A 12,679-nucleotide genomic window follows, 5' to 3' on the forward strand; every position below is an offset into this window, starting at 1 on the left:
GGCACATGGACGATAAGCAGCATCATGGCCTAAATATCACCAGGCTGCTCCTCGATACTTGGAGGGCCCAATTAGGTGGCGCTGAGATAAGGTCCGGAGTTAAATAAGGTTTTGGGTTTCCCTGCCATTGTTTTCTCACAAAGACAGCCACTATTGATTAAGGGACAGGCCAGTTTACCTATCGGGTTGTTGACTTCACGGTGGAGTCACATTCCAGCACAGAGGGCAGAGTTACCTGATCACGCCTCACTTCTAACAGGCAAAAAGCGTGGGCAGCCGTAAGTGGTTAAGACTCCCACTGCACAGAGAGCACCATGTGCAACAATGGGACACATACATTACCATGAGAGGAGCAGAAGAGGAAGTATTTGGACTAACGGTGACGGAGTTTATTGGATGTACGGTTGGTTAGATATTTCGTAAGGTAACACAAGACATGCTTTCACAGCTTGTCTCTACCAGCTAGAATTTTCTGGGCTAATCTTTTTTCACTCTTTCTTTCTCTCTCTCCCTCTTCTCTTCCTCAGAGGGCCTGCAGCACTGGTTTATAATGCTGATGATTAACTAAATAGAGTCTGGGAGAGCAGGTCTGCTTGGCTTTCTCATTTCATGGGGCCTGACTGACCGGGAGGAAGACGGAGCGTTCTCAGGCAGCGGGCTGGAAATTCAAGATCTTTTTTCTCTTTCTTTTTCAGTCCCCTCCCTCCAAACGTACTCACTTTACTTTTTTGTTGTTTGGTTTTGTTACATTCTTTCCTTGGGGTACCTTTCATGACGGTAAGGTTACAGGTGCATTCTCCATTTTCCTTCTCCACCTTCTTTCCCTGAACTTTTCCCTCCCTTATACTCTCTTTTCTTTCTCTCTCCTTCCCCCCCCCGTCTCTCTTGTGCTCTACTTTTGCATTGCTTGCAGGATGATTGGAAACCTGTTCTTAAAGAACACTACAATGTCTCTTCTTTACAGCTGGGTCTCTGTTCTGAGAGAAATAAAAAGTAACGTTAAAGATTTTAAGTAAAGAGAGCTAAATCTCATTGCTTTGAACCAAAATTCAAGGGAACTCTCCATTATTAACGCAATTATCATAGTATATCTAATGCAACTAAATATACAGTATAATGGCTACTTAGGGTAATTTAGTAATGGATAAAATACCTATTTAATTTTTCACTTAAGGAATAATAATGCTTATTTAAATGTCCGCACGGGGGGTGAGAATTTCACGCAGTGTACCTGTGAATGATCCACGTTATTCAGTAAACGAGGGCTGATTCAGTGACCTTCTGCGTACACAGAGTCGGCTCAGGTCGGCCGAGCAGCATTCCATCAGCCTTTCATCACTCAGCAAACACAAAGACAACGGCTTGAGAGGTCCACCAACGGAAAACAGAAAAAAATTGGCTTTTCCTTTATTCCATTTCATAAAACACCTGTTGAAACAGACTTGACAATGCTGCTTTATTAGAGGCAGAACAGTGTGTTGCAACATTAAAAAGCCCGATTCCCAATCTGCCGGGATATGATGTAAAACAGAAACAGCTCCCAGAGGCTGATGTGCTTTTGACTCGGCATGTTTTAGAGGAGGTGCGCGACTTGCAGTGTTTGAAATTAGTAACTGCCGCGTATTGTGTGGAAAAGCAGGCCTCCCAACCTTGCCGTGCCATAGATTTAGACTAGTTGGAACAGGTTTGGGCAATCATTAACAACTACTGTGGCCCAGTCTTCTGTGACAGCGAGTTTAAGCTGAAATCCCCAACCACAACCAGGGCTCAGCAATTATACTATGGAGAGGTGGTCTCCAAATATGGACTTCCCCACTCCCATTTACAAGACTATTTTTGGGCATTACATTACGACTTTACCTCCATAAAACTACACAACTTAAGTAGATTAGTTAACAGGACAGGATGCATATTTTGTGCCGAATACTCGCTTATTTCCCATTTATCATCTAAGACTGAGTTCCCCTTTTTTTCCTCTAGACAAAGCTATTTAAGGTGACAGTAGGTATGCTTCAGTAGATTCCACATTCATTCATTCATTAACCTTAAACAACTGACACTGATACCACATTATGATCTACAACCAAAGATATCCCAACATTTGTATCATCAGTAAGTGCTGTATGCTTTAGATGTGTAGTAACAAGACGTTTTGTGTTGGGGTGATTATCTCCATCTTACGAGGCAGCATTGGATATCATCACTTTCTCTAATACTGCCTGGTAATGATGATGATAGTCATCTTAGAACTGCAACCAGACGAACCGCTTTAGCAGCGTTAGCAGCTAACATGCTCCTGGCCCTGGATGGGCTGGAATACTTCAAAACAAAAATGGCTCTCAGGATCCATCTTACCTGACAGTGCTGGATTGTACAACTGTTGTTCTAACACTGTCTGGTAACGATGTTTTCTGGGTGACTCAATGCCCATCATGTTGAACCCATCATGTAAATGACTGTTGAAATTTGTAAGACTCCTTTGTTGTCATCATAACAGGCAGGGTTGTAAGCAGGGTTGGCTCTGTATTCTGCGGTACTATGGCAGGAAAACATTTGCAAAAAGTCTCACTTTTGAGTTAATTCAAAGAAAAAGTTAACTGCCTTTATGCCCCAGGCTGTGTGTTGATCCGTCAAAAAGGAAGAGCGGCACAGGTGATTATGGTGTTGACAGACATAACGTTTGAGACTTTTATTTTGAAACAAGTTGGAGATGACTGTTGATGAAGGACCCCTGAGTAGATCTTTTATGCAGTTCAGCGTTTATGTTTTTTACATATACTTCCCTATGTTTCTTTTTTTTTTACCTTTATGGCAACCTCACCCCACCCAAGTTAAAGAATAGCTGTCAGTTGATGGTTCCACCGGTCCTGCAGGGCCTTATTTCCTTGTTCCCGCCCCTGAACAGCGTTGGTCTTTGTGTTGTGTGGCAGTGATTGGTCCAACTAGCCTTACCTGCGTGGCACATCCTGAAACTGACACATGAGCTCACCTGAGAGTGCTTTACTGGTAAAAAAATACTGAGCTACAGACGCTTTGGCGTCCTCCCAGCTTTTATCTTTTATCCACAAAAAGATAATCAAATGAGACCTTAAATAGGAGCCTTTACAACACAAATGGACTTAAGACAGCATTAGGTATGTTAGAATGTATTTACATGAACTTACACAGAATTTTGATTTAAAACAGAGATAATTCAGTATTACTGAACTGGAGAAGGTGAATAGTATGTCTGGACTAAAATGTGGCTTTAATGAGTAAAGCCTTCAAACAGACATGAGAAATAAAGGCAAATAATAGACATGGAGCAAGCAGAAATCTAGTGTTTGTTTAAGGAGGGAGAATTGCCCCGCAAATATTGAGCCGCACCTTTATTTGCCCACCCAGCTCCATTATCCAAGCCACAAAAACATGAAATAGCTTTTTTTCACCCCTCCAGTTGTCCCATTTCTTTGTGTTGGCGTCACATATTTAAGTAATAATGAAGAAAGATTGACACAGAAATAGTTCACCAAGCTTACATAGCTTCTCTCCTTGGTCTGTGTACTTATTGCTTTCTCTGCATGCTTTTCCAAATTTAAATGTACAACTGAATCAAAGTGCAGTGTAGCGTGTGTAGTATCTGTGATTGCAACAAAAGGGGAACTGCTCATTTCAACCTGTTTCTGCTGCACTGTTCTGTTTTCCTCCAGCTCTCTTCTTCCTCTTTGCACAGGTGAAAGTTCAGACGTCATCCTTCCAGCCTGTTGATAGGCGTCTTACCAGACATGGTTAGATTTAATTATTGGTGTCTAATACTGTCTGGTAATGCCGTCCATTAAATGGCATTACCTTCTGCTCTCTTACTTCCCCCCTCTCTTGCTCTCGTGCATCTGACATGCAGTGTATTGACAAAGGGCAGTCCAGGGAAGCACATCAAAATATTTATGGTAGTGGCAGATGGGGCTGAATGATGATGACTATGGAACTATGATCCTCGCACTGGAAGATTGATTGATTTGTTGAGGTTTCTTCCACGTGACTTGAGTCAGAGTTTCCCCATTGAGCAGCAGTCCAGAAGAAGACAGTTCTGCTTACAATAGGCTTTCTTGATAAATGCTGTGCTGTAAATTAGTTTCTAGAAGGAATGTTAATGTAGAAAAATGTATTATAAAAAATGCTGTGACTTTTATCTGTTGAATGATCTACTTTCTTCCTCTTACCGCAATAACTGAATTCCTCCTGGGGACTTGGCTTTTCTCCAGGTAAAGTAGAACAATGCACACAGTTTTTGAGACTTCATTATCTGTGACACACTTTGTACATAATATTAACTGCATTTACTGTGATACGATGTGATGAAATGTACAAGGAAAAAAGATTAAATAAAATTGGATAAAATTTGAAATGTCTCTCTTGTTCATTTTCTCGATCTTAACACAATTTTGTAATCAGTTTTTTTGGAGCAGTTTATTCTGAACTCCTGTGCAGTGGCCCTTTGTGGCAGTTTCTCTGGTCATTGTGAACTCTTCCCTCGGCCAGACCGGAATGCCGAGCCCCAGTCAGGTGTGGATCAGGTTACCACTGAACAGAGCTTCTTTTTAAATGCTTCAATTTACCCATGAGGTCCCCCCATCAGCTAAGCCCTCATTGTGTCCCAGTCTATGGCAGCACACAGTAGGCCAGCTTGATAAACCGAGAAGCACAAGGCGTGTTTTCACTGCCAGATCCTGGGCGACTTACAGTTGGCTGCTTTCGCCCACTGGAATCTATACACTCTATATGGCCGCTGGTTACATTTGCAGACTCACAGAGGAAGGTTAAGGTTTTTTTTTTATTTGGGCCAGCACTGTTCTTCCCCTATCTCTCACAGCAGCACACACATACAGTGAATAGCATGGCTATGGTGTTTAATTAGGGCTGTTAGCTCAGAGGTTCAGTTGACTGGTTAAACGCAGCTCTGATTTTATCAGTTGGAACACAAACACAAAAACCATTTAGCCGTTTAACATAACAGGCCCCAGGCCTCAATGATCTCCCATGCTGGGGAGGCTCACATTCACATTTCACATTCACATTTTTACAAAGAAAGGTTTTGTCAGCCCCAAAAATATTAGATCACTTACAGCTATATCCCTTTGTGTGTTGCTTTATGAGAAATATGCTCAGCAAAATGCAGCCATCTGTCAAATGACTGTGAAAATTAGCATTGTTAGCCTACTTCATGCTAGCCAAGCCATTCATCAGATAACAAAATGAGCAAAACAAACTTTACACATTAAAACTGGCATCTTGTTAAGCTGTGTGAAGAAAAGTGGGCTTAAGAAACTTCTTTTAGCTGCAGTTGGAGCAATCTGTATTCTCCTTCCTGTTATACTATTATTTTTAAATCACCATGAACTCTTGTGATACATGGGTGATTAAACATGGTTTCCTGTAACAACTTATACAAATACTGAATTAAATACCGACAAGAATACAAAAGTCACAGGACTGATCAGAAGAAACAATTCAGGATGTAATGTATGCCTCTGTAATGTATATTTAAGAACCTGTGTTTGAGGGGAATATTTTGATAAGTTACACTAGGAAAAATGCACATTAAATAAGATTAATGATGGTGGAATTCAGTTTCAGGACCCTGGTATTGGTCATGCTGGTTCACTGTCATGACTTACTGAGACACTTGAATAGAATGGAGCCATTGTGTTATTAGATGCACCTGTGCTTTTCCTGCTACGGCAAGTCAAAATGTCTGCTGTGAAAAAGGCCGATTAGTATACTATAATATTAAGGCTGGCTCAGACACACATAACTAAAACCTACGTAGGCTACACATGTATACTTTTTTAGGCCACAAACAACAGGTGGGCAGCCATTTTGAATGTATATGATAACCTCATTTGGAAACCAAAATTCAATCAGAATGAATTGAGGGGGTGTTAGATAGGGCAAATAAAGCATCGACTGCTGCCACAGTGATGATCAATATCACTGTAAATGTTCCAGTGTTTTTACCCCTTCCAATATTTCAAATATTAAAATTAAAATTTCATTGTAAAGATTATTATTTTGGTCATAGAAGTAAAAGTGTCATGAAGTAGAAATACTGCAGTAAAGTACAGAAACACCACATTTGTACAGTAGTTAATGTACTTATAATTACATTCCACCACTGCTTAAAATATATTCTGAAATGTCCTTTCACCTTCCATAAATGATCTTGTAGTCAAGACAAATTTTATTTATTTAGCCCAAAATTACAAATTACAATTTGCCTCAGGGGGCTTTACAATCAAACATTCAGCTCCCTCTGTCCTTAGACCCTCGATTCGTGTAAGGAAAAACTGGAATGGAAGAAAGCTCAGGAAGAGGCACTAAAGAATAATCTCTCCACCCTCTGTGGGTCTCAGGTTATTGTTTACTTTCTGATGTACATGGTTTTACATTGGAACAAAGAAAGACACTAAAAATGTATCAATAAATTCAGGAGGACCCACTACGAAAACTCTACTGCACAGTAACAGGAGGTAACTTTAATTAGTTACTTCCCCCCTTGATGACGTCACACGACCGAATCACATTCCTGACTGGCAGAGAGCCTGTAGAGGATTCCTGCACTGGTCTGTGCATGCTTGGTGCAGTCAGACCAGATTCTTGCACTTCTGCTGGCTGTGGATGAGGATGCTAGATTCTCTTATCTGGGGTTTGCCACTGGCCTGGAACAGGAGTGCAACAGAAGCTAAACGGCTGTGACATACCTACAAGTGAGGAGCAGTCACACAGTCATGTATGCAGGGAACTCCTTTAACAGTCATAGAGGTGTGTAACTGATTACAGGTTAGGGTAGAGGCATTGCCAGAATTAAGTCTTTATTTAACCCTGTGGGAAAAAGAACATTGTTCCATTTTCCCCATCCTGACTAAGCACCACTGCATGATACGTGTATAATACTGACAATACATGATGTGCTCCCAACACTCCAGTCACACACTTTTATGTATTGCATGCTTGTAAAATGGTTTCACATTAGAGCGTCAATGTCAAGACGCAGTTCATATTAGAAATATACGTACAAAGATTCAGTCTAGAGGAACAGAATCTATTTGGCAATGATCAGACATATTCATACAGATTATGGTCAAATCAGCTTCTTTATTGCTTTCAGTGCAAAAGAGAAGGCCTACTCTCAAACCTGTGTTTTTTATACTTGTGATACTATACCAGAAAAGAGGACTCCAGATAGCAGAGATCCTCGGCTGTGCAGCTAGTTCACTCGTGGCAGAAAAGGTGGTCAGGCCTTACTGTACAAAAACATTTTATAACTTTATTCACTGATTTTGGTAAAAAATAGCAATATGGGTCACTGGATTTGATGTATTTACAGTTATCAGACCACAGTGATAAAATAATTAGGTTGGAAAAAACGCTCTTCTTGGTGAAACTGGGTTATATTTTATGGAGAAAATATTTTCTGCTTTTCCCTCTGATGTTTTTCAGCTGCTCTACCTCAACTCTCTGTGATTTATGAAGCTTCCTAGTGGACAGATAGCTTTATTTGTTAAAATAGCCAATAACTGCTGCTAACTGTAGCTGCTATTAGCTAAGTTAGCTCAGCAGCTAGCGTACCATCAGCTGATCCCTGTCCTGTTGCCTGCCTGGCTCCGGTTCTGGAGCCCATTCCAGCACCACTCCCCAACTTGCATTACACGCTGGGTCCCCCAGACCTGAAAGCCTCCTCCTCCCGGCACTCCTGTGCTAGCAACACTACCCCCCGGTGCTCTTGGCTTCCAGTTCAGGCACCGTGCCTCTCATGATCGCTAACTGAGAGAGCAAAGCTACCGCTCTCACATGTTGTGTTCACAAGGCAGGGGAAATTAACAAAATGACATGTAGCTACTTAATCTAATAGCTGCTTTTCATTAGCTTTAGCTAATACCAATTGGGTAAATGCAACAGGAAAACAACCACATGACTAGACATGCCCTGTCAGAGGTAGTTTTGACTTTAGCCTTCTGGCAAAGTTGGTGTGTTAGCTTTGTGCTGATATTAGACATGACTGGCAGACTGAATAACTGAGGCTTAGCTAATGTACACAAGCAAACCCAGGTACATTTGAGGCATTAGCACGCTTGCCAGTAAATTGAGAATACGCTCCCGATCTCATTCTGAACAGGTCTGCCTTCTCTTAATAACAGCTGGTAAATTTCCATAATAGCTAAAGGGACTCTTTGAGGAGTATCTTTATTTTTATTTATTGTTAAATTGGGGCACAATATTACTGGTGGTTATATCCCTTTAACTAAGGCCTAAATAGTTGATAAGCACCGGCCCAGGACAGCTCCAGCAGTTTGAATATCTAGACCATTTCCTTCCAAACTATGTACTGATATGTTGATGGATCTTACCTGATTGACTTGACTGATTTTTGAGACACTGACCGGTGAAGGGCCCCAGCACTCGTTACATCAAGCACTTCCTCTTTAGCTGTTGAATTTTAAGGTGTGAACCTGGAGCATCTCTCAGCTCTTTTTCCACCAACTCTTTCTATTCTGTCATGCTATTGCTGTTATCGGTGAGTCATTTTCCACTTCACAATCTATTGGTATTCCTCCTGTGTTTTTTCATAGCTCTACAGGGTGTAACCAACATAGTGAATGGCATTAATCCAGGAGGTTGCCATCTGTACGCTTCACGTCGAGAAAAGAAGTACCATGCATGTTTGTCTGCATTTAGGGAGACCACAGAGGCTCAGCTGGGTGGGACTGAGAAAACTTTTCTCCACCATCCATCACCTTATGATGATAGTGTTAAATACAAAAGCTGCATTGAGTGCATGCAGTCTTTATTTAAGAGCCATATTGATTATTTTTCCATTATGTTTAACACATAATCCACTTGTCTGTTAAGCTTCTTGGAAGCAGTAATGGTTAAAGTGGATCAGAAAATGTCACTATTGTTAAACAGAAACCTCAACACTCAGCCTTCGGGTTTGTTACGTTAGCATTAAAAGACAGGAAAAACAATAACAGCATAAATAAATGTATTCAAACATTTCTTTTTTTTCCATATCTGTCTCAAAACAACAGTTTATCTAAGGACATAAATGTGCTTGTGGCATGTACATTTTCCCAAGTAAAAGTCATTTTTGGTAAACTTCAATGTCTTTGTGTCCTCATCTTACGTTTGTCACCAGTGGGAATGAGTGAATGAAGACCCTGGGAACAAAATGTCGCCCCTGCACTACAACAGCCCCCTCTGCTTTACCGGTGTAATTCTGTAAGGAAATCATGAATAGCGGGAGAGAGAGAGACCCTATTGAGACAAGCTTTTCTTTACATCGTAACTTAACTCCATTCCTTCCACTATAACACCTTGACAAGGAGAATCTCTCCAAATAATGGGTTGTGTAGGGACACCATTGCTGCAGGCTGCATCCCTGTAATTGCTGAGCACTTCCTGGTACAGGAGGCAGTTGGGATGACATGGGAATGGGCGAGTCTCCAACAACTCTTTATGGTGTCGCCGCCCCGAGACAGACACACACACACACACACACATACTTTTCATCTAATGATTATATATTCATTTTCCTGCATTAAATTTTCATATAACTTTGTGAGTTTGTGAAAACTCTGTTTCACCCAAAATGTGATATAGTGATATAGTCAATTCTATGTGTGTGATTTTCCATGAATAAACGGACAATGAGAAGAGCACCACCTACAGAACCTCAAACTTAATTTGCATAAATAAAATAAATTGAAAAGAAAATGAAAGAATGATAAGGGTGTTGCATTTTCACTCACCGTTCCACTGACAGATGGAGATCAAATCAAATTAAAAGTTATTAATTAACATTTGAATTATGAAATATGTAATACAAAAAGGGAACATACAGATAGCCACACAAAATACACAAACTTATTCTCATATATAAATACACACACACACACACACACAGAGCCTCTTGGCAGATGGCAAACCATGAGGTCGACAGGGCTGTAAAACAAGCCTGTTCTCTTTGTCCACCTACGCAGCACTTTGCACAGTGTGTCTATCAGATGGCGGCTCTTTATCAAGGTGTGGCTGACACTGGCTCCACACAAAGCTCTGTTAAACAGGAATATAGTAGGCCTCTAATAACTGGGGTGCTGTGGCTGGACTCACATCATTGCCAAGCAGCTCTCTTTTATCGCTGCAGTTTTGCACTCAGACACCTAAAAGAGGCATTGACTGAACTGACCCTTAGTCCAACCCTAACAACACATCATATAGAGTGTGATTAGACCTAAACTTTGCATTTCTTTCATATGAACAATGTAGGAAATGTAAGCTTTTTTATTTATTGGGTTTGTTAAAGGACCTGTGTAAATGATTTAGTGGCATCTAGTGGTGAAATTGCAGATTGCAACTAACTGAACACTGCTGGCGTCTGTATTTGACAACCTGTGTATGTATGAAGCATGAAGGACAAACCTACTGTTGCTGCGAAGCTCATGAGAAATGCAAAAGGCCCTATTTAAAGTCTGTGTTTGTGTTGTCTGGTATGGGCTACTGTAGAAACATTTAGCATGGCGGACTCCATGAAAGGCGACCAGCGGCGTCTAGATAAAAATGGCTCTCTCTAAGGTAACAAAAACACTCCCATATTCAGCTGAACACTAATGAAAACATTACCTTGAATATTATATTCCATCTGCCAATAGATCCTCCTAAATGTCACACACTGGTCCTTGAAAGTACATATCACCATTCCGTTCCAAGCAAACCAGATCCAAAGATGCACAAGCAGCTTGTTTATTGGACATATTTTAGAAACCTGTCATCGGGGAGTCAAACCAAATCTTACTTGAATCATGTGCTTCTGTGGTCAATATACCAATTAAGAAATATATTTTATTTTACTCAATAATCAGCTTCAACAGCTGTCATCATCAGTCTCTTCTTTTACCCATAATCCCTTGCATTTTTGGAGGCTGTTCCCAATTTCATTAGTGACTTGTGCAGAATAACACTACGGAGTTTGACTGCTCTAAGTACTGCTCAGTGTGAATGCCCCCTTAAACTACATTGGTGTTAGGTGTACGCGTCACTCCTGGTTACCCTACTGTATGTGTAATTATACGGTTGCATGGATGCTGCGTCTAAGAGGCACCCACCCCTGTCAATTATCAGACTGTTGGGAGGAAGAGAGGAGATTATGCATAATTGCCAACTGTGGCTGGGCCTGGGTGTTTCCTCCTGAGTCAAATCACTGAGACAGAAAGGTGATAAGTGGATTTGCTATGCGAGCAGACAAATGCTATGTTGCTCAACTGCGTGACTGCCACTGGATTTGGCACTAGACGACATGATTAATGATGATGTCGGCCATAAAAATAATGTTTCTGTGAATAATTCAGGTGGATGAATTAATACTGAAATAAATTGATGTTCACAGTAAAATGATGTCTGGAGGCTTTAAGTTTAATCAAGGGCTCTGGTTATTTTACAGCTCAAGTTATTTGTATCTAAAAGTTTTGAAACATCAAAAACATGTTGATAATTTGCCCTAATAATTATTTTATCCCTTGCTACAATTTTCCTCCAAATAACTGTAGTTTGCATAGATACCAGTATAAAATGTATGGTGGATACCATTATATCTACATTAAAACATGTACCCTGGACAGATTTATGACTTTTTTAAATAACAATTTGTCACAGAGCATGTGGAAAATATAATTTGACCTTTAGTGTCAGGATATAATACCCCGGAAAACTGGCAAATCCATTTTGATTGACACTCCTGCTCTTATGTTACCATAGGGTTCACACAACAGAGGCTTACAGGAAATTAATATTGAATGAGGCTAAACTTAGAGGTGGGGTGTGTGTGGGATACATAATCTTGAGTAGTTAGTTTGTCTTGAGCTGCTGTTGTTGTAAGATTCAATCTACAAGAGGCAACTGTTGCTAGGGGTCCCATTACCGGAGTAACCGGTGATTGTTTACTTTGGTCCAGTGGCTGCAGCGTGACTATGGCTGGTTACAGAGGGCTAAACTGCTGACAGACCATGTCATTTCACCTCTGTGGAGTCTCTCCTTCAGTCTGTGGGTTTGCTGTTTGTCTGGGCCCTGCAGTTGGACTACAAGGTTGAGCGCTCAAGGCCGAAGAAGAGTTGGTTTCCATGGAGTCTGGCTGTACATGTGTGTGACACTGGAGTTTCAGGTAAACCCCATTTTCCTCTAAAATGTAGCTACAACAAATATATAGTTCAGCTCCTGTCTTTTAATACAAAACACCATCATTAAATTTTTTTTACTTTATTTCTCAGGTTTGCTATATTTGAACTATACAGACAAGGCTAAAAGTCTAAAGCTGCTAGCAGGTGCTAGCAACCCCTAGAGGATGAAATGTTCATTAAACCAAACTAAACTTAAGAGGTTTCTGCAGTGAGCCTTAACATGTAAGGTTTGTTCTGATGGTGGTGCTAGAGGAGGGGTATTAGGGGCATTCAGTTACAATAGGGGCATGAGGATTTCATAGAAATCTGCCTGTGAGATTTTGACATTTCAGTCTGTTGGTGTTGCTAGAGGAAAGGAATCACCTCTGGAAACTATTTACATTTCTTTGTTGTTGTTGTTATTATCTTTATTTCAAACCATCAACATACATTGTATCAAAAGCAAAACATTAGAGGCATGCACAGACAAATGA

Source organism: Morone saxatilis, unplaced genomic scaffold, assembly GCF_004916995.1.
Source record: "Morone saxatilis isolate NCDOM2014 unplaced genomic scaffold, NCSU_SB_2.0 Contig15, whole genome shotgun sequence".
NCBI lineage: Eukaryota > Metazoa > Chordata > Actinopteri > Moronidae > Morone > Morone saxatilis.